Genomic DNA, 21379 nt, shown 5'->3' with positions numbered 1-21379 from the left:
CTTTGCCTGCATTTCTAGCTAAAAAACAGAAAAGATGGGTAATTGTTTTTTTTTCTTTGATGAAGAAAATATTAGCTCCTTCCCCCCTCCCCTGAATCTTTCCCCTTGCCTGCTTTTCCCCTTACGTATTTGTGCTTATTGTTTATCTTGACCTTACAAGCAACTATGTTGCCATGTTCTAATAACTGTGTAACCTTTGTATTGATGTAACCTGTTACTGATCTGATGCTCATGTAAAGCGTTCTGATACCTCTGGGTCTAGCCAGTGCTATATAAAACCTTTAAAATAAATAAATAAATAAATATACACAATAAATCTAGGATTACTCAACAGATACATCCCAGTAACATCTATTTTTATATTGTCATTTTAGTTTATTTATGTCATAAATATTGGATCCTAGTTGTCGGACAATGTATAGACACACTCCATTGTAATTACCATCACTTTTCAGTTTAAGTTGTAGGCGCAACATCATCGTCTAGACACCGACGACAGTTAGCATAATCAAGCCGTACCGGGGTTAATTAAATACATCACCATCATTGCGATACTTAACCTTCTGGTAAATACCGAACATCAACAACATCTTCCGCATACGTTGTTACAGCATTATTATGTGGATTGTTAATCCACTGCACTCTAAAATACTATCTTAAGATGGCGACCGTGTTGTTGCCTCTAACATTTTCACCTTGGAGAACAGTCCGTTTTCTATGTGAGTAACGCAATAGACGCATATACAGAATCCGCAGCAATGGCGGCAAACGACAGCGGTTTGAAACATTTTGAGATCGGAGAAAGACGGATAGACAGCCCAATCAGGTACGGAGCAGAACGGTAGAACGCTAAACCATTTTTACGTGCACTTGGAGCATTAAATTCCATATTCTTAGGGCGTTTTTGCATTTTTTGCAGATCCGCGAACATAGTACAAAACAGGTATGCACCCACATTTTACGGCAAGGTAGAGTGACATCTAAGCATTATGAAACGACAAATTATCTAAGACACCTTTTGTTTACCACTTGACTTTCAGGTAAAAGCTTACGGTCCGAGCTAATCAGGTATGCAAATAGACATTCTGAGGAAAATCTTTTTTTTCATATTAACGGTACGTGTGGCAAATTGCCTCTAAGCACATTAACAATAGACTACTTTTGCTTATTCTTAATTACAGCACACAGAGCTGAAACCCACTAGATCATATCGGTAAGGTACTTTTATATTACATATAAGTCATTGCTTAGCATGATTTACAAGGATTACAATGACAAGGCTCATTAAGATATCTCTTTATTACAGACAATACTCTCCATACATCAACTACATTAAGGTATGACGACATACATATTCAGAACAAGTTATAGCAACCATGGGCATACACAACACTGATCATGCTCTCTTATATTTTTTTTCTTTTAGAAAGGCCCCTGAGGAAGGTACCTCTCGGGTACCGAAATGCATCGGGCTCGCGATTAAGTTGTGTTATGTGTTAATATTGATTGGATTTGTTGAAAAAGAATTATGATTATTGATCTCATGTAAACACTGTGTTCTAAAAATGATTTATGAGTGACTTATAACATGTGATTGAAAACATGAACTTTGATGCAAATATGAGTAATTAAATGAATGAAAAGTGTTTGTAATATTCATTGATTAAGTTTGAGAATAGCAGAAGGTGTGAGATAACACCACGTGAACAGTGCATGACTGGACTAACTCATAGGCTAGTCTTAACTCAAGTGTCTCCATGATGAACATACTGTGATGTTGCTTAGATTTCATGTTAGAACATGGAGTGTTTAGCCCCGTTATTGTATTACTGTCAGTTGGCTGAAGTCCTCCTTGGATAGGGTCCTATTAATAAAGACTCAGCTGTGTCTTCACATTTCCAGTGTTATTTAACATTATTACACTGGCGACGTCGCGTGCTGAAGAAAGAAGGAGCGGACCCTTACAGGGAGAAGGAGCAAGAGGTGTATCTGTGATTTTAAAGGAGAAATCAAAAAAGACTAAAAAAACGGCAGAAGGAGATCGCAGAAGCAGTTACCTGTGTAGCGGTCCCAAGTGGGTGTTGTATTTGTGGAAAATTGGTGGATTTTCAGGCTGCGATTACCAGTGCGAGCAAGGGAAGTCTGCTGGAACGCAGATCAAGCATGCGCCCCAAGCTGGAGGCTGGTGAGTCATCATAGATTTCTTAGATATTTTTGTAAATACAGTGGAAGTTGGTACAGGTTTACGGTGAAGTAGATCTGGTTTCAACAAGTAATAGGATATTTATTGAACATTTGAATGGTCAAAGTGAAGAGAATTTGAATAGTCAAAACAAAGAAGTAATAAGATAAAAGTGTTTTTAAAATTTTAAAATGCAGAATGTGACTGCCCCACCATTTTTATGACTAGCCCTGGTGATCCACTGGTGAAATGGCAGAAATGGAAAAAGATCTTTGAGAATTATGCGGGGGTGTGTGGTGTAAATTTAAGTGCAGAAAGAAAACAAGCACTTTTACTTTACTGTTTAGGGGGTGAGGGTCAAGAAGTGTTAGAAAATGCACCTCCCTTAAGTCAAGCGTGTCAAAGAGAATTGAATGAATATGAGGTATGTGTCAAACAGTTAGATCTACATTATCTACCAAAAGTAAGCACTATTATGGAGCGTTACTATTTTGGAACGAGAGAACAGGGTGAAGAAGAAAGTGTGGAGGAATTTGTAACAGCACTTAGGAAATTGCCTTTGAGTTGTAAATTTGAGGAACTAGTTGAAGAAAGAATACTTGATCAGTTTGTGTTAAAGTGTGGAAGCGATAAAATTAGAGAGGAACTTTGGTTAAAAGATGAGCCACCACTGGATGAAATAATGATCATTGCAAAAAGAGTTGAACACATGTTAAAATGTGTTAATGAGCTGAGTAAAGTAAACAAGTCTGCAGTTGTACAAGAAAAGGTAGAAGAAGTTGTGTGTCAGACAGTACAGAAAAATGTTAATGATAATAAGAAGAGTGGAGAAGATGAGAAGACGAACAAATCTGGGGAAGATGTCAAAAGAAATGTCATGGCTTTCCAAGGAACTTGTTTTTGTTGTGGGAGAAGTGGACATAAAGCTAATGCTAGTTTTTGCCCTGCACTCAATGTAATTTGTAATTATTGTAGGAAAAAAGAACATTTCTAAAAAAAACTGTTGTTTCCACAGCAAAAGAGATGTTAAGAATGATGTTAAAGAGGTCAGCTTTCAAATGAATGAAGTGTGTGGTTCGGAACATCCATCAGAATGGGTTAAAAAAGAAAATGTGAAAATAAAAATTAAGTTTGATTCTTGTTCCCATTTAACTTTCATCTCAAAGGATATTTTTTATCAGAATTTTAAAGACAAAGTAAAGTTATTGAAGACTGATGTTAGGCCAATAGGTTATGGAGGAACTAAGATGATAGGGTATTTTGTGTTTTGTGTGGAATGCAAAGACAGACTTACAGATGCTAAGGTATATGTAGCAGAGAAAGGTGATAACCTACTGAGTTGGTCACATCAAGCGAGGCTTGGAATTATTATTGATCCAAATAGTAACCCTCCTGTTAAAGTGCAATCTGTTGAGCATGTTAGTGACAAATATGTAAAGAAGTTTGGTGATTTATTCAAAAACAATTTAGGACGTTTGAAAGGATACAATCACTGTATCAAGTTGAAGTTAGGTGCAAAGCCTATTGCAGCTAAAGTGATGAGAATTCCTCCCAGTATACAAGAACCAGTACAGAAAGAGATTGACAGAGTGTTGGAAGCAGGTGTGATTGAGCCTGTGGAGGGGACAGAATGGTTGGCTCCCATTGTGGTAGCTAAAAAAGGGAATAATGATGTTCGGCTCTGTGTGGACTTAAGAGCATTAAATAAAGAAGTAGATACATTTCTGCTACCTAACATAGATGAGATGGTTTTGATTTACATGGTGCTTGCTATTTCAGTACACTGGATCTTGTGTCAGCGTATCATCAGGTGCCTCTAGACAAGAGTTCACAGGAACTGACTGCTTTCATTACACCTATGGGAGCATTAAAAATGTTTAAGGATGCCTTTCGGACTTGTATCAGCCGCTTCCGTATTTCAGAGAATAATGAATGATGTAGTTAAAGGAATCAAAGAGGTCAGGTGTTATCAGGATGTCTTGTTCATTTACAGTAAAACCTTTGAGGAACATGATGTAGGAGTTGAAAAGGTGTTGAACAGATTGATGAAAGCTGGATTGACTCTTCGATTTGGCAAGTGTAAGTTTGGTGTGACTGAAGTAGACTATTTAGATCATCACATTTCAGGAAAGGGAGTTAGACCAAAAAGGAGTTAGTATATACTATTGTTGGTCTTAAACAACCATGTTCAAAAGAAGAGTTGGCATCTTTTTTAGGAATGGCTGAGTTTTACGGAAAATTTATAAAGAATTTTGCAAATAAAACATGCCATTTAAAAAGTTTACTCTGTAAGAAGACAGAATTTGTATGTAATAAGATGTGTGAGGAAGAGTTTGAGAATATAAAATTAGATCTTAAAGGTGCACCAAATCTTCAAGCTTTCACTCCAGGGGATATGAGATATGTTGTAACGGATGCGAGTAAAAAAGGACTAGGAGCATTGTTAATTCAGGAAAGAGATAACAAAGAGTGTTTGATTGCCTGTGCGTCAAGGTGAGGGGCTGAAATGAACTATTCAGTCATCGAGAAGGAGGCGTTAGCCATTTCTTGGGCATTAAATAAGTTTAAGAAATTTATTTGGGGTACCAAATTTGTGGTAAGGTCTGATCATAAACCATTGAAAGACATTTTTGAAAAAAAAGGTTTGGACTCGATTTCATCTAGAATCAGGAGATGGGTGGTTTCACTACAAGATTTTGATTTTTGTATGGAATATATTCCGGGAGCATGTAATGTTTCTGCAGATTCGCTTTCACGTCTTGTAGGTACAGTTGAAAGTGAAGATGTGGAAAAGGATGATTACTTGTTTGATGAATCAGACATGACATTGTGTGAAATCACTTCAGGAGTTATCAAAGAAGATGAATGGAGAGATGAAGTGAAAAAAGATAAGGAATTGCAGAAAGCTATGGAAATGATTACACAAAATAAGGGTAAGAAGTTAGAAAAACCTTGCTTAATGGTGTGTGATGAATTAGCCATAAGTAATGAAATTCTAACCAGAGGCACAAGATTGATTCCTCCAGTAAGTTTGAGAGACAACATCATAGACATGGCTCATGATGGACACATGGGTATTTCTTAAACAAAGGAACACATTAGGCCGGATTTTTGGTGGCCTGGCCTAGATTTGATGGTAGAACGCAAGGTGCATGACTGTGTTCCTTGTTACATGAGCGATAAAATAGTGAAACCAAGACAAATTCCTATGGTTTGTAGGAAATTACCAAGTTTCCCTTGGGACGAAATAGCTATAGATATTGTTGGTCCACTGCATGGTGAGCATCAGACTCCATATTTAATTGTTTTAATTGATTTGTACTCGTGCTGGATTGAAGTAAGTTGTGTACGTGATATTTCTACTCAAGCTGTGATTACATTTTTAACATAACAATTTTAAAAGAGAAAGTTTTCCAGGTTCTTTGTTGTCAGATAATGGTCCACAATTTTGTTCATATGAAATGGAAGGAAATTTGAGCAAATGAGGCATTGTTCATAAAAAATCTTTTCTTCATCATCCAGAAACTAATGGGGCATTAGAAAGATTGAACAAAACTCTGAAAGAAAGTATTCAATTAGCGCGAGTTAACAGTTTGGATTGGAGAGAGGAGTTGCAAGAAGAATTTCAGCATACAGATTCACTCCACATTCAACAACAGGAAAGACTCCATTTGAATTGTTCAAAGGTTGATCTGCAAATACCATCATATGCCCAGGGTGGATGTCTTTGGATAAAGGCATGAAGGATAATGACATTGGTCAGTGGAGAAAAAAAGAATTCATTTTACAAAGGAAAAGAAAGTTATATGTTGATGCTCGGAAATCAGCTGTGGAGGTGTCATTCAAAGAAGGAGACAGAGTCAGAATTAAAGCACCTATTGGTTGTCTCAAGTGGTCTATATTTACTGATGAGAAGACAGTGGTAAAGATTTTCACGAATGCGGTGAAAACTAATGATGGTCGCATTTGGAATTGTAGTCGAGTTGTTCACGTAAAACCCAAATCCAACAGTAAAGGTAGTGGAGATAGTTCTTGTAAATTAACAAAGCCAAAACAGTGTTTGGATCCTATTAGTAAGAGTGTAAGAAATTGCAAAAGCCCTGTGTATCTTAAGGACTTTATAAGAAAATAGTTATTTATGACACTAATGTTTGAATTTTAGTTTGTTGCTTAGTTGTTCAGGAGGGAAAATGTGTTAGGAAAGTATTTATAGTTTTAATTCACTGTACTTAAATAGTTATAGTAATTATTTTATCATGTTCTTTTCATTTTGTTATAAATTGTAAAGAGGAAGAAGTGTGATGTTGCTTAGATTCCATGTTAGAACATGGAGTGTTTAGCCCAGGGATTCTATTACTGTCAGTTTGCTGAAGTCTCCTTGGATGGGGTACTATTAATAAAGACTCAGCTTTGTCTTAACATGTCCAGTGTTATTTAACATTATTACACATACTCCATAACATGGGCCATCACATATTATTTGGCAGGGATTGGATGATTTCCATGATTAGGCAAAGTAAGCCTGATTGCTTTGAATGGGGATAACCTATCATTATCTGTGCCACCTAACAGCAGCATTACTGGATCGAGAGCCAAAATCACCACAGAGAATTTCTTAATAAACTGTATTATCATTTATAAAATATTGATTGAATGTGGCTGCCTGATCACCTCATTTTCACCATTGTACCCAGAGTCCCGCAGACTCTTCTACAGCATTCAGAGACACAAGGTATAGCTTTCAGTTTGACCTCTCTGAAGTAGTACATCCTTACTACTTTACAGGAAGTCTCTTTACACTGAGACTACAATACAAATTTTGCTGGCATAGGTCAAATGGTGATTTATGTCAATTTAGATAGCTCTTGCTCTAGGTCGTTTTCCCATGTCATCGTGAAGGTATGTCGATCATCATTCTGGGCTCTGCCTAGCTGTGTGCAATGATTTGAAATACCTTTGTTCATTTGATTCTGAGCAAACTAAAAAACTTAACTGGTGTCTTATATATCCCACTCTTCATCTTACATTCATCAGACCATTCCAGAGTAAGAGTTGTATTAAGCAAAAATTAACTCTGGGTGAGAGATCAACAGCTTCTTCACATAATTCGCCTTCCTTGACTTCCACTTTTTCATCAAGAAGACCATTCCTCACTTTGAGAATCAGAAGAGTGACCTTCACTCTTCCTCCCTGGCGGTGCCCTCCAGTAGCTGCGCCCTCTTGTATCTCTTTAAGCCTCTCTCAGCCTAGTCGCTACTCAAACAATCATGCAGGAAGCTAGAATACAGAGGAGCAGGCCTGTGGCAAGTGGAAGGATGGGGTAGCCCAGCAGCATGAGAGGACGGTGTATAGCACGGCTTGCAGTGATACCCAGCCAGGCTTCAGAATGCCCATTTTCCCCTTGTCTTTTAATTCTCTTGACTTTCACTGAACTGCAGGTGGACAGAAGTCTCAAAGCAGAGGCAGAGGAGTTGGGGAGTAGTGGACCTCGGATAACTAAATAGCACCGAATGTTGTGTGTCTTCTGGTGTTGGAGATTCAATTTTAAGTCTGTTGGGCTGTTTTGCAAAGTCATTTAGTGACCAGGCTGACATTGGACCATTTGCTGTCATTGAGTATAATGAATTTAATGAATAGGCATTTTATACCATCTGTTTAATCAAGTTCAGTAACCAAATTTACAATTGTGGTACTCTAATTATCCTGATTTAGCACTGAGTACACTACTACCACTCAGTTCAATTCATTGCTAAAACACTCCTGACAATTCTCTGATTCAATCTATGTCCTGTATTCCTCTAATGCTCCTCAATGTGTTCAAAATTATGATTCTATTTTTGGTTTTAATGACTCCCTTGACAACTTAACAATGTTGGTATACATGGGTGCATTCTCATCATCAGAAACTGAAAATATTGTTTTTTTTCCTGGATTAGGGGTAATAAAACCAGCTCTTAAAATCTCCCGGTCAAGATAATACACCTGCACCCTTCCATAGTTTATCAGTCATGGATGCAATTTCATTTACTTTATAAAAATGTCTGATGTTCTGTCACATCATCCAATTTTAGCACAGGAACAAGTATTTACCAAGTAATGACCTGGAAAAAATGTCATAATTTGAGACTGGCTCAATGGGCACTACGGGTGGACCTGGATCCTATGATTATTGACACCGATAATGAAGGGTGTCACCCTTACATAGGGTAAACAAATATTTCAAAACTTAAAGCACTTAAATAAAAAATTGTGAAACAATAAATATTGCTCAGTGAAAATATTGTCTCTCACACATGCAGTAAAGTCTTTCCTCTATTTAAAAAATCACATGAAGGGGGAAATAAAGGCATTTTATAAATTGATGCAGTTCTAGGAGATCAAACCAATGAGCAATTGTCAATTTGTGATCTGACTACAATATTGACCTGCTAATTAGCGCTTTCATGCTAAGACAAATCTATGCCTATTGAGAACAAGATGAGCATTTGCAACAATGGTGTCGGTAAAAGAAAACAAGTAGGCCAACAATCCTCAATTACTGATTCTATTGTGACATAAACTTCTCAATACATTTGGTTAACTCTGAAGTCCACTTATCCATACAGTCTCTCATATAATCACTGAGTCTTATGTATACTTATATATATACAGCAAATGTCACATACATTGCCTTTTACTTTTTTAGTTTGTTGGACATGTACCATTGAAAGATATATTTGCTCATCACCACATCCATAAAAATATTTAGTCATCCAAACACCTGTTATAACATGTTGTCTTAACCTCATATACCTACTGAATCAACTATTCACACATCATTGGGCAGTCACACACCCCCTACAGAACCACACACACATTCACTCCCCCATACAAATATTCAGTTAACTAATCAATAACTAATATAGACTTTCACGTAGCTAGTAACCAGCAGGTGCAGCAGTTTACACAACAACTGACAAAGTAATACAGATATTCACACAGTTTAGGCACGATCCAATATATTTAGTGAGACACTATAAATTACTCAAGTAAACAGTCAATCACACTGCTACTAAATCCTCCATCAAGATAGGTATATATTCACTGATTCTTAAATGCAGATTGCTATATATATAATATATATTTATATAACAAACCAAACCAAACCACATTCACTGGATGATGTCATCAGTGATGTCACTGACCATGTCATGAATGATGTAATATGTGACATCATCACCAGTGGATTGCGGGCGCGTGAGTTACAGTTAGTACAACTAACTATAACTGAGGAATTTCAATGGTTATGTATGAGTGAAACATCCAGCTAACTATAAAACCCTGAAACCTATGGTTTTTTCAGTGAATTTCTTAAGTTTTTGTAAATGATAATTCCTAACTATAACCTGCTTGAAACCTATGGTTGTTTCAGTGAATTTCAAAGGTTTTTTAAATGATAATTCCTAACTATAACCTGCCTGAACCCTATGTTTTTTTCAGTGAATTTCAAATGCTTTTTAAATGACAATTCCTAATTATAATGTTGACCACTTCCCCATATCTTCAACAAGAAACCAAATCTGCAATCCTCCCTAAAAAAACAGGCAATAGTTCCACTTACCACTAAGAAATTAACATCAACATTTAACTAGTGTAAGGATATCGACCATGTACTGCGTGAATTACATCCAACCCACACCCATATTTAAAGAGCAATATGTGATAGAGGTACTAATTTTACACTTCCGACACCCAATAAAATCACAATACCAAGGGCTACTACCACTACAACCACCCCTCCTGACCCCTCCCCCTCTACTACCTCAGAGGCATGGCAAAACAGGACAACGGACCTTCACAAAATAATATATCCCCTCAACAGCACACTAGCTCAATTTTCAGAGATGTAGCAATCAACATTGTATAAGGGAAGGAACTCGCACATCAACAATAATGTACGCAAGCTAATACTACCGGTGATATGCTACACAACTCACTATACAAGGCAAAAACTTTTCTGCGTGTAGATATACCATTGATACATGTGTACTGCACAGTGGACGCAACCATATTATCTCAGACTCCGGGGAATATCTCGATCATGTTGCTGTGTTGTCCCCTCCCCTTTCAAGCAGAACTGAAGTGGGCTGATCCAACGTACGCAATGTCAGTGTAAGAGTATAAATATTTAGACTACGCCTTGGGCTTGGTTCACTTCTGCAAGAGAAAAGACTCTGCCACAGCAGAGGTCCTCACCCTGCCACGTGGTTGCCGCCATGTCCACGTGCCTCCTCGATTCAGGCTGATTGCGAACTCAGCGCCACAGCACCGCGGACTTATGTCTGTATCAACTACTGCCTTCGATCTACACTGTGGACAGCAGGGTTCACAACTTGAATTCAGCTTTGGATCTACAGTACGCACAGCATTGAAGTTAGCCTTGATTTATGTAAGGCAGAGAGAATTTCCTTAAATTATGAACAGTAGAAAATTCGGCCTTAATTTATTTAATGCAGAGACAATTCAACTATATGTCTTCAGATTTTGTTTAAATAGATTACAAAAAGCATTCCCCCATGTCTGTGTAAACTACTACCGTTGATCTACACTGCAGACAGCAGGGATCACAACTTCAATTCACCTTTCCATCCACACTATGGACAGCATTCAAGTTAGCCTTGATTTATGTAAGGCAGAGACACTTTTGTTAAATGAGATGACAAAAAACATTCCTCAATGTCTGTACTGAGTACTGCCTTCAAATGTACACTGCGATCAACAGAGTTCACCACTTGATGCAAGAAGCGCATCAGCACTACAGACAGCATTTAATTCAGTCTTGATTTATTTAAGGCAGAGACAATTGTACTGCATCCTCAGATTGTGTTAACTGTGACAAAAAAGCATTCCTCGATGTTTGTGTCGACTATTGCCTTCGATATACACTGTGGACAGCAGGGTTCACAACTTGAATTCAACTTTGCATCTACACTACCGACAATAGGGAATTCAACATTGATTTATTTAATGCAGAGACATTTGTACTGTATGTGTTCTGATTTTGTTAAATTAAGTGACAAAAAACATTTGTCGATATCTCTGCTGACTACTGCCTTACAGCAAGGTTCACATCTTGAATTCAGCTTTGAATCTATACTGTGAACAGCATGAAATTTAGCCTTGTTTTTTTTAAGGTACAGTTAATTGTACTGTATGTCCTCAGATTTTATTAACAGATACGACAAAAAGGATTTCTTGATGTCAGTGATGACTACTGCCTTCGATCTACATTGTGAGGGCTCACCATTCAGGTAGAATGACAATTATACAGGACACTGTCCAGTAGACAAGAGATATAGTACCACTGCGACCCCCCGAACCACGAATCATTGCAGGGTACGCACAAGCTGAGTTCTTTTGGTACCACTAACTCACTGTACCACAAGTCATCCCCCCGTAGCCTTATTGAAGCAGAATTCACTAGGCAAAAAACATTGCTCCCTGTGCGGCCCCCCTGCACTACGCATTATCGTAGGATATGTACAAGCTCAGCGCCAAAGATACTACTAACTCAGTGCACCATAATTCATTGCAAAGAAGAGTGAACAGTTTTATGCCACAGTGAGACATACTGTCCCTTTTAAATGAAATTCATGCAAAATTCAATCGACAAAACACATTAGTCCAATTACTGTACCCCCTCCCTCCCGAAACACGCATCATCGCAGGATACGTATACGCTAAGCGCCAAAGGTACTAGTAACTCAGTGCATAAACAATCATTATCACGTGGCCTTACTAAGGCAGAATTCACAAGACAAAAAATATTACTATCAGTACGGCCTGCCCGGACCGTGCATCATCGCAGGCTCCACAGAACCTTGTTGTTACAGATACCACTAACTCAGTGCAAACCAAACTAAGTATTACACCTATCAAACCCTACACAATATCCCTTTAGTATGCTTCCTTCAAAAACATCATTTTTATCACTTATAGATTTAGTTGAATAATAAAATTTACGCTGCATCCATGTTCTATCTTTTACTTCAGTCATGATTACTGATGATGCAGTCCACCCTACGATCTACACTGCGGACAGCAGGGTTTACAACTTCAATTCAGCTTTGTATCTACACTATGGACAGTAGGGAATTCAGCCTTGATTTACTTAATGCAGAGACAACTATACTGTATGTATTCAGATTTTGTTAAAATATGTGAAAAAAAGCATTCATCTATAATTGTGCTGAATAGTGGCTTCGATGTACAAGGCGGACAGTAGGATTCACAACTTGAATTCAGCTTTGTATCTACACTACAGCCAGTAGGGAATTTAGCTTTGATTTATTTAAGTCATAGTCAAAAAAACTCCTGTGGCACTGCTAGTATGTGCAAGCACCTTTAATCCCTACATCCTGTGAACTATGTTTACGAAGAAAGTAGAACACAGTGCCAAAATGTACCTCCACCACCGGCAATACCAAGTACCTCTGGGATATCACCTTCAACATCGCAACCAGACATATGTCCCCATTTTGAGAAAGTTCGAAAGCACTGCGTGAAATGCAATCATTTAATTTGTTATGGAGAGCAATCAGTAGACCTAGTTTGCACAGCAATTGATAACCATTGATGGTAGTTTTTTTAACCTCAAAATTCATGCAGAGCAGTATGCAACACTCAATATTTTGAGTACAGACCGTTCGAACCACGCATCATCGCAGGGTGAGCACACGCTGAGCACCACACATACCACTTACTCAGTGCACCATAAATAATCGCCACGTGGCCCTATTAAGGCAAAATGCAGTTGCCAAAAGACATTCATACCAGTGCGCTCTGCCTGAATCACGCATCATCGCAGGCTCCAAACAAACCGACTCTACCTCAGTGCACCACAACTCATGAACCCTTTACAATAGAATATTCTGTGTATTATTGGACATATAGTGCTCCTACCTTTGTACAGCAGAAGTCATAAACCATTTATGATTGAAAATCTGTGTATCATATCATGATTACTATTCTACTTGTTACCAACAGCAACGTAATAAAATGGAGTCGAGCACACGTGCCCGTACTCACTTCAACTATCTATCTGTGTCTGTGTATTTATTATGTTTGTAAAATGCTGCTCCTGTGCCCTACCGTATTATTTTGTGCTATAAATAGTGTATGCAACCATCTTACCTCTGACATTAAGTGTGGGCTATTTCTCTTTTTTTTTATAGCATATTTATGTAGCGCAAAATTAACCCAAAACTATATCAGCAATTTACATGAGCACCACATTTACAGTACATTTTCAGGCATGCATAGATTACGTCATTACTCTACAATAACAGGATGCGGACGGAACTCAGAGCCTCAAACACTGATTTCCAGCACCAAGTTCAACAGTATACCTGAATGACCACATACGTATATATATAATTTATCTGCCTTTCATGTGCCAAAAACTGCAACTTAAACCTTTAACAGCCCTGTATTACTACAGCTACAACACTCCACTGAATGTACAACAAAGATTCGTAACCACAGAAATGTGTCGTGTCCACCATCTTTTATATGTGCATCTATGGATGAATATAGGACCAGTGATACCCTGTACCTTCCATGTTGGTCATATTGTGGAACTTTACAGATATAATGGCACATTTGCGTTTAAGACCCGGGTGACGTCAACACTACAAAACGGACACCTGAATCACTTGATTTCTCACATAGCTAATGACGGAACCACGCCAATAGCTCCGGAATCATGGTTCAGAGCCTCGCGCAGCACTGGCCCACTCTGCTTATGCTTCCAGGAAAACACAACAACGCAACATTGCCCAGATTTCCATTGTACTGATTTCTTAGTTCCAGATCTAGTTGTCAGAACGGCACACACACACACACACACTCCCTCATGCCTGGTATACACCCACACCACACCCATCCAGCACATGCGTCACTACACACATGACCCTACCAATAAAAAAGACAAGGTACACGTGCTCTACGCCATTTTAGAGTTGCTCCCATCGCAAGCGCTGTGATGGCCCATCCTAGTGGTTTGGACGCCTCATGCAGGCCCGAACCACTGAGTATAACGGCCCACCACCATGAGCGTGGCCCATTAAGTCACTGAGTTAGTTGTACCGCAAGGACTGAGTGGGTGAGGAACCTGCGATGAACATAGTTGCACGAGTATGTCCTTTCCCATAACGATATCAAGACTCGGCACCATATGTCAGACTTCTTGGTGGCAGAGCGGGACTGCATGATGTAGAAGGTATCCTGTCAACGAAAAGGTGAGCAATGAGGCCTGGGTATGCATCGGAGGGAGTCGATGGGGTGCAGGAGACTGGATATAAAAAGGCGACAAAGCGATTTAGGCGTACGCAGTCCTAAATACCGTATCTTATTGCATTCATATTTTTGTTCCAATATCAGGAACTTTTTTATAATCGGTCAAATGTCCGACTCTCGTGATGATCGAAACCACTTGTATCACTTCGCACCACTTGCTTTCAAAACCAAATAAAAAGATTACTACTATAGGATTTTTTCAAAAATCGAAGCCTATTTAACAAGTTGGAACTGTAAAAATAGTTGTTTTGAAATGCGGGAGGGAAGGTGTGTGAAATGGAGATGTAATTATACTCCACATTAAGATAGTAACAATTACCAATCATAACATCTTTCTTTTACCATCTTTTAGATGCAGAACTTCAGGGTGCATTATGTTCCTGCACGTAGTGAAAGACACACTGGTGACATAAATGTGAGCTGCAAATATTCTTTTCAGTCACTCTCTCACTTCCTCTCTCCTTTGATAAAGAAACAACACACGTGAACTACTTTTTTATCTTACAGGTTGTGATTCACAAATTGGCGTCCCCCCCAAACACCTCCAAAGCTCAACGTTTATGCATTTTGCGATGATGCGTGGCCATCGTAACAACGTCAGAGAAGGGTGCTTCAACACCTGGGGCACCCTCTTTGAATCACGCCAATGGCACAAGGTGAGCAAAGAAGCTTGTTTCCGAAACAACAACAAGTCATCTGTGGATGAAGAGAGTGGGTAGTGTGCAGCAGCTTGACTGCGTAGGAATGTACAATTACCTCCCAGCAGTGAGAATAGATAGGTTACAACAGTCTGAGGGGCAGATTTACAAGCCCCTTGCACCACTTTTGTGTCACTTTTAACATGGGAAAAGTGGCGCAAGGAGCTTGTAAATCTGCCCCTGAGTGCGCAAGAAAAAGCACTCAACTCCGGACTCTGGGAGTCAATAGGGGGCAACAGTCTGGGTACATAGTATTGAAAACTGACCGCTATGCAGTGGGAGTGCATGGGATATAGTACTTTGGAAGAAAAACAGCACACACACACCTCCTTACAGTGGAAGTTGATGAAATGCTCTCTCTCACAGTTTTAATGTCGTTTTTTCTCTCTTTATCTCTCTCACTCTCTCTCACATCGTTTCTATTTCTCTTTTAAAGTTATGGATGCTGCTGTCCACTCTGCCGAGGCTGAATGTAAGACAGTCTGTAGTGTACAACCAAAGCTGAGTTCAAGTTGTGAACTCTGTTGGCCACAGTGTTTACAGTAGATAAGCAGAGCGGCCTAGATATACAATACCTCTGATTAAATGCGTTAGAAATAAAGGGGTTTCTTTACAAGCCCCTTGCGCCACTTTTACGTCACTTTTAACATAGGAAAAGTAACGCAAAAGTGGTGCAAGAGGCTTGTAAATAAGCCCCAAAGAATATTGTCCTGCATAATTAATGATCTCTCACCTAATTCTATCTCATCTCTGAATCATTTTAAAGACCTGTTCGTCCATACTGTAAATCTGATGCAGTAGGCACTTCGGTACAGACACCTCTTTAACGCGGGTCTGTAAGAGAGGTAGAATGTATCAGGAACACTGCAGACCTGCAAATTAAGAAATATTGCCAAGTATTACCTTAACTTGTAATCTTTGAACTCCTTCAGTCACATCTATCTAATTTTAAACACTTATCTTCATTTTTGTTTTGCAGATTACCTACTCTACTTCTATTGGAGTCCATATCACATTTTGTTTATTATATTGTTATGCTAAAGTTATGTTTCTATTTATTTATTATATTGTTAGCTTAAAGTTAAGTTTCTAGTTATTTATTGTTGTTTTAATAAAAGTTAATAAAAAACGTATATACGTCTTCTTTTTCTGACAACATTTCACTATTATTTAGTGTGATAATCATATAGTTAGAAAACATTTAAAAATAGAAATTATATTTATAACTAGAAGTATAATACTGAGGCTAACTCTTTACCAGCTCTTTACCAGAGTCTATAGCTTCGACTAACGGTTCCTATGGAAAACTTTAACAATTCCAGCACAGTAACTGTTTCGATTAGCAACATTCTGTGGTGAAATTCTAACCTCTGTGCTCACGAATGTGTTCCATGAACTGTTCCTATGGTAACAGGCAGTAAGCAGTTTGGGGGTAGGATTGAAAGGTACTGGCTGTACAGAAACCGTTATATTTACCCAGGATCCTCTACATGACAGAAACAAAAGCAAAGTAAGACAGAACACTGTGTAGCAGATTTACAAGTCCCTTGTGCCACTTTCGCGTCACTTTTCCCATCTTCAAAGTGATGCAATAGTAACGCAATGAACTTGTAAATCTGACCATATGCACATTACGAGCAAAAGAAGTACACAGTGTGGCTCACTGGTTAAAGCGGCAGACTCTGAAGCAGAGATCAGGCCCGGGACCAGGGTTCAAGTCCCGATGCGGCAGGGTCTTGAGCTCAATGTCCGCGGACTCGATAATTCTCGCCTCGGCGCCTACTCTAATCATGGGTCCCACGCTGCAACTCTGGGCAATAGCTTGCTTAATCTCCACAACGGCCCCTACAACACTGGGATGCCTGGCTTCACCTTGGGGGTGCCCAGGTGGGGCTTCTCACAGGGAGAGCCAGGAAGGGTTCCACAGCGTTATACAGCGCCGGGACGCCCCGTTGTGGCAGCTGTGCGCTTTACAAAATACACTACATTTACAAAATAAAATACACTACATTTACATTTTCAATTCTTTATCGATCACAATTAGACAGTGTTGCTTCACGATTCACAATGCACTTCAATAAATATTTCATGCCTATTTAAATGGGAGATGGGAATGTCGACATTACAAAACTTAGGGGCATATTTACAAAGACTGCGTTAAAATTGTCGCCGCTTTTAACGGCAGCAAACTACAACAAAAAAGGCGAAAAGAGACTTCAAAATCCTTTGTTATCTTACCGGAAGATTTGTTCAACATTGCTGTTTGCTATGCAAGAGTGAGAGCCACCCCCCGGGGCTATAAAATAAATGGTAGGTGTGGGGCTCCAAAGCCCCCCTGCAAAATTAGAGGTGGGGGGGCCTTAACTATCCCCCAAGCCCTGGGGACCACCACCCCAGGGCTTTCTGTATTGTGGAAAAGAGGCTGCATGGCTCCCCCCTGGAGCCCTTGAGGGCCTTGGGGACAGAGGGTGTTAGGTCCCTTCTGTGTGTTTACACTCCCAGAAGAACTCTCCGCTCAGCCTCCAAGAATCTGCTTTCAGTACCTAGATTTGTGAAGGCAAGGTGAGGAGGTAGAGCCTTTTCCACCTTGGTGCCCAAGCACTGGAACTCCCTTCCTTCGGAACTGTCTAGCCAGTCTTCTCTGGTGCTCTTTCGTAAACTTCTGAAGACCTGGCTCTTCTCCCAGGCGTATTAGCTGATCTGCACTTTGGCACTTTGAGACTATTTGTATGTTTGTTCTCTACGCCTTGATGCCCTTCCTGCGCTAAGTTGCGCATTACAAATTTCCCTTTCATTTCATTTCAACCCCCCAGGTCCGGCTCCTGCAGTGTCCCAAAGTGCGCACCCCTGGGACACTGCTGTTTGCTATGAGAGGGTGGAAGTCTTGCAGCTCCCGCCCTCCCATAGCAATCTTGGTTTGGATTTTGAAAGAGAGAGCAGGGGGTGGCGGTCCCTGGGGCTAGGTGGCCCCTCTGGGCCCCCATACATCTTTACAATTTAATTATAAAAGAAGCCCTGTCGTGAAACACTTGCCGGGTTTAAAAAAACATATTTTGAGCCCTGGGGGTCCCCTAAACAGGTCTAGAGGATCAGGATATTTCTACCTTGGATCCACCACACCCATAGATATATATATGCTTTTAACTGTAATTTTCTCAGGAACTACAGAACAGATTAACACCATTTAAGAAAAAGGCACAAGTCTGAACTGAGGACTACATCTCTGCCAAATTTGTCGTAATTCCGTTCAGCAGTTCGGGCTGTAGCTGTGGCTAAAGGTCCTACGGATATATATATATATATACAGTAACAGATGCAGGATGCCAACGGTGGACTCTAGATGCCGTACCAACCTCTAAGTATTTCCGTAGGTATCAAAGAAGTACTCTTAAACTGTTAGTGTGCAAACTTAACTCCTGCACCCACCGTTGCGGAGTGCAACCCAAGAGAATGGGAAGAAAGTCACTGGCGATGATGGAGTTGTGCACTACTAGGATATCCAAGCGGTAATAATGAAGCTCAATCAGTTTCTTTGTTGTAAAAGTCTTTATTGGTATGATTCCAAAATGTAAAAACAACAGCCAACGCGTTTCGTTCTTAGAACTTCGTCAGGGCTGAGGATAAAAACATAAACAAAATACATAAGGGTCCAAACTCATACAATACAGACCACAGTGCATAAAAAACATTACAATTGTTTAAAAAGCAGGCCAACAAGATTGCATTATGGCCTTTCTGGAGTGGCCACTGTGTGTCTTGTGGGTCATAACCCAAATCTGGGTATATTGGGTTATTTTACTGCACGTTTAGTACGTGGAGAATGGAGAGATATCAGGAAGAAAAAGAGGGATAGTTGAACAGTCTTCAGGAAGTTGGTAAAAGAATAGTCTTTTGGGAACTCCATAATTATACTGGGGCATACCATAATGACTTTATGGGCTTAACTCTTCTCTCTTTTGATGTATTACCTGCTCCCAATCTTAAATACAGTAGAATGCCACTGTTATTAGATTGACCAGGCTAAACAGGATATCATACTATTGTGGTGATTTCACATGCTTTGAAACATATCATGAAACAATACTGCTTTTTAAACAATTGAAACCGGTCAGGCGAAAGGAAGCAATTTGGCAAAAGAAAGCAACTTTGGAATGCCACAAGGAGCTGTTAATGGAAGCCAGAGGGCGGGTTTCGAGCAGAGGGACCTCCCAAAGCTTAGGGCCATTGAACACAAAATTAATCGTGGCGGTCCCCCGTCGTAGGGGAGGAGCACCACCTCGTTCACACAACAGAGGGGCTGTAGTGAGGACCTTTCCTTGCTGCCAAGCGCAGAAGCCCAACGTGAGAAACTCCTTATGGCGGGCCTACACCTACTAAAGGTTTTATGCTGATAAAATAAAATGATATGCAAAAGGGGGGTTCACCCACTATAAGTCACTGGGACCTGGGTAGTATAGGTACTGAGAAAGGGAGTCCCAGCAAGAGAAAACACAATATATACAAAATGAAATACAATAGAGTAACAGTTAATTCACAAACATCGTTATTTAATCACAATGTAAGTATAATATGAATAACGCAATAATGCATTCATGGATAATTGCAAAATATTTACACATGCCCATGGGAAGGAGGGAGGTGGTATTGTGGAGGAAAGTGTAGGTGAAGGATAGTGACATAAAACACGGCCAAAGCGCTTCACTGTATTATCAAACTTTTTAGTCAAATGTAGACAAAAAAAGACCATTAGTTCAAGATATTAATTACGAACATATCATGCTCCACATATTGCAATCAATGTCAAGTTCGTGGGGTGGAGCTGAAGAGAGAAAAAGAGCTGTCGACGTTTCGACCCCTGAGAATAACAGGTTCTAATTATTCCCTTGTGGCGGGGTCTTCATCAGGACGGGGAACAGGGCAAGGACCTAATGGATAAGTAACGAATATATGTTTCAATCTACTGCAGTAAGTCAAAATGAATTAATTAAAAATACTCAGCACACAAAAATGGATGGAACAAGCAAGACATACCCAACGGTTGCTTGTCGTGGGTAAAGTTGGGAGAGAGGAGAAACGCTCTCTGGAACAGGGAACTCGGAATCCTATGAAATCAGGAAGAGTATAAATAGCAATCCACTGTGAAAGAATCGGACATTGTAGCACTGGGGCGCAAATAGTTATCAGTAAAAGCACTTACTGAATAGGTGGTAAAGGAATCTCCCCTCAGGATGGGGTTCAGATGACGAGAGCCATTATAGGTCCGCCCGTAGGTCGGGTACCACGCAGTGAAAGCCGCTGCGGCGTAGATCGTCGAGTGGGGATACAGCGTCTATAGAACAAGACCAGGGACTTAGTAAAGTTTAAGATACAGGGTCTTGCAGAACATATATTGATTCAAGAATCAAACTCTTACCTGAAGTAGGAAGAGTCAATCCATCTAGGTAACATGCGCGGTCAGCAATGGAGACCGACTGCATGAAAGCTATTCTATAACCATGGTGACAGGATCACGTGACAGTAGTCGACGTGCTAGCTTCATGAAAATAGAAATAGGGCTACTAGAGTCAGAAATTGCCGATTATAAGGTTAGAAAGAGAGATGATCACCTCGATCGAGCTGGAACATAAATTGGCCACAGATCAATTTGGACAGCATACAAGGAATTATGCAACATAATAGACATATTAAATAAAAAATAAAAATAACCACACATTCGAAATTCAAACGGAAATTAGTCTAGAGCGTGACATTAAACATCCAACAGTATCTGCTAGCTAGTCAATTATCACACACTGAAAAGAGGACTCAATTACTAGATAGGGATTCAATGGGGCAGAATTAGTACAGCCTAGAATGTATGCCAAATTAGTTCAGAGTGGCTAGTTGGGAAAAGGAGCTGTCATGTTCATTAAGACCATTGTGGATGGAATCAAAGTGATACATCCATTTGAGTTCCCGTATATTCAGAACATTGGAGATGCTGCCACCCCGGGGCCCCAGTGTGACTTTTTCAAGAATAACCCATTTAAAGCTTTCCGCAGGATGTTGAGCAGACACAACATTTTCCACCAGTGGTGCACCTTACACTGCGCAGCGAATGCGACTTGTGTGTTGTAGGATTCTAGCTTTGGCTTTCTGTTGCGTCTGTCCAATGTATATCCGA

Source organism: Lissotriton helveticus, chromosome 5_1 (genome assembly GCF_964261635.1).
Source record: "Lissotriton helveticus chromosome 5_1, aLisHel1.1, whole genome shotgun sequence".
In the NCBI taxonomy this organism is placed as follows: Eukaryota; Metazoa; Chordata; class Amphibia; order Caudata; family Salamandridae; genus Lissotriton; species Lissotriton helveticus.
This window is presented reverse-complemented; position numbering follows the sequence as displayed.